The 2,500-nt window shown below is 43.0% G+C and overlaps 1 protein-coding gene across 5 annotated transcripts in view; it reads left to right on the top strand.

Moving 5' to 3' along the window:
• xkr6a (XK, Kell blood group complex subunit-related family, member 6a) overlaps nt 1-2,500 on the top strand; it is a 64,064-nt gene that overhangs the window by 48,825 nt on the left and 12,739 nt on the right. The gene's annotated exons all lie outside the window — the stretch shown is intronic.

Here is a 2,500-nt window from a genome sequence, read left to right as displayed (position 1 = left end):
AGATCCAAAATATAATAATAGTGCAATACAAGGGAATGAACGAAAACAAAGGAGAGGTGGATGGTTTGAGTCTACAAAATATATGGTAGTTCAGGTGTTCAATTTTTAAAAAGATGTATATTTTTTTGGCCTTTTGAGCTTTATTTATGATAGGACAGTGACAGAGGTTACAGGAAACGATTGGGATGAGAGCAACAGGGAAAGACTGGCAGTTGACCCAGGCTGGAATCGAATCCGGGTCGCCCTCATAATAACCTAGTGCCCTACCGTTTTTGTTCTGTCAAATGTGGAATAATGAATTGTCAACCATACTATTTATGTAAATAAAAACTATTTATGCCGTATACTGTATGTTATTCATGACAAGTTATTCCTTGACATGGATAACGTTGGAATTCTACAATTGAATGCAGCAAAGACTGTACATCCATAAAGAAACTGAACTGCAATTCCCTTTCTGAAGAGAATATACTACCATCAGCTACATCAAGCTTTGTTCTTACAAAGATGCAGCTGGTGAAGACAGGATATGGTGTTCGCCGCGGTGTGAGTGAATGTCTTTGGTGTTCTCCTGAATATGGGGACTGGAGGTGTGTGTACGGTACAAGGCCTTTTATTTTTTCAGGGCGAACAGAAACTGTGCCAAATGGTTTGTAGGAGTAGAGGCACAGATGCCCTCAGTGTTTTTAATGTCTCATCTTCAGCTGTAGCCTCTGAATGGAGAGAACACGTGTGTGTGTGTGTGTGTGTGTGTGTGTGTGTGTGTGTGTGTGTGTGTGTGTGTGTGTGTGTGTGTGTGTGTGTGTGTGTGTGTGTGTGCCGGGCCACTGACAGCTTTGGCTGGGCCCAGGACAAAGTCATCTGAAAGGGCCCATTCAATGTAATGACCCAATTATGACGCCCCTATTTCCCAGGGCCCGGGACAACTAACCCCTTTGTCCNCCCCAACATTTGGTACAGTTACATGAGACATTTAATTCTCCTGTGTGTGTGTGTGTGTGTGTGTGTGCCTGTGTGTGTGCGTGCGTGCGTGCTTGCGTGTGTGTATGTATGTGTGTGTGTGTGTGTGTGTGTGTGTGTGTGTGTGTGTGTGTGTGTGTGTGTGTGTGTGTGTGTGTGTGTGTGTGTGTGTGTGTGTGTGTGTGTGTGTGTGTGTGTGTGTGTGTGTGTGTGAAAGTCACTGCTAGAGAGGCTGCCAGACTGAAAGGTGTCCAGACAGACTGAGTGGGATGGTGCAGAAGTTAGCAGTTAGCGTACGATGACGACAGACAGACAGTGGCTCTCTCTGTTCCCAACTCCCTCCTACTGAATCATTAGCGCATCTTGTCACTACCGTCTTCGTCGTGGCTGTCATCATCGTCCTCCTCTTCAACAGATGTCCCGTTACTCAGGCTCTCCTCCACATTTGATTGTAAGAACTATGTCTGCTCTGCTGCGGCCTCCTCAGTGAGTGGACTGTAGTAGTAGTAAGACCCACAGCTTGAGCCAACATTTGGTACGGTTACATGAGACATTTAATTATGAATTAACTCACTTTAATTCTGAATAAAACTTAATTCCACTTTGGAAACGTCATGTAAACACTTCTTCATTTGGAATTAAATGAAAGATCAAAGTAAATCCGAGAGAACTATTTAATTCTAAATTATTAATTCGGAACTGAAGCCGTCATGTAAATGTAGCAAATGTTGCTAAACCCTCTGAGGCTTACTTCGAACCTCTGATCATATAAACCGTCCTCAAGCAAAAATATTTTGAAACAAATGGCTCATCTGTTGCCCAATCACTGATGTCTGATCGTCATGCATGCAGCCTACACTCCGGCCTACACTCCCTAATTAAAATGTTGCACACAATGTTGTCGTAATTGCTTGTAAAGTCTTCCTCTGTTTGCTAATTGGCTCAACAACATACTGCCTCAGACAATCATGTCAATCAAACCAAAGCTTGACCCTCTGAGCGAATTAAAGTGTAGTATACGGTAGTATGAGGGATGGTTTTGACGCATTTGGGCCTCAGTCTCATCCTAATTTTCCTTAACCCCTTAGCGCAGAGCCTATGTTATAACTTTACTGTCAGCAAATTTGTAATGGCTATGTCTTAATCTATTCAGTAATGTCATAACAATGTTGCTATGATGTAGTTGAGTATTTTCAGCAACTAGTGAATAGGCCCGCCGGCGACCTCATCTGCAGTAATAGGCTGCTTTTACGTCTTAATCTTAATCTTAGCCTTCCTGGCTAGTCTGAAATGCATCATTTGTTTCCATCAGACAGTCTGAGTAGTCACAGGAGTGCTTAAGTGATGGGGAGAGGGAGAGTGATTATCCAAGGCCTTGTCAGCCTTAAGGGCCCAAGCAAAGGAAGGTGCGTAACACATTTAGACAGGGGGAGTGACGAATCGTGTTTAGGGCTTTAAGTGAAATGCCACAGTCATGTCTGTGCTTACAATCATTAATAGAATAAAAGAATTACACACATCATAGTTATAGAATCACGTT

The sequence above is a fragment of the Engraulis encrasicolus genome, chromosome 19 (genome assembly GCF_034702125.1).
Source record: "Engraulis encrasicolus isolate BLACKSEA-1 chromosome 19, IST_EnEncr_1.0, whole genome shotgun sequence".
In the NCBI taxonomy this organism is placed as follows: domain Eukaryota; kingdom Metazoa; phylum Chordata; class Actinopteri; order Clupeiformes; family Engraulidae; genus Engraulis; species Engraulis encrasicolus.
Note: the sequence above shows the minus strand (reverse complement) of the source record. Positions and strands in the feature narration are given on the sequence as shown.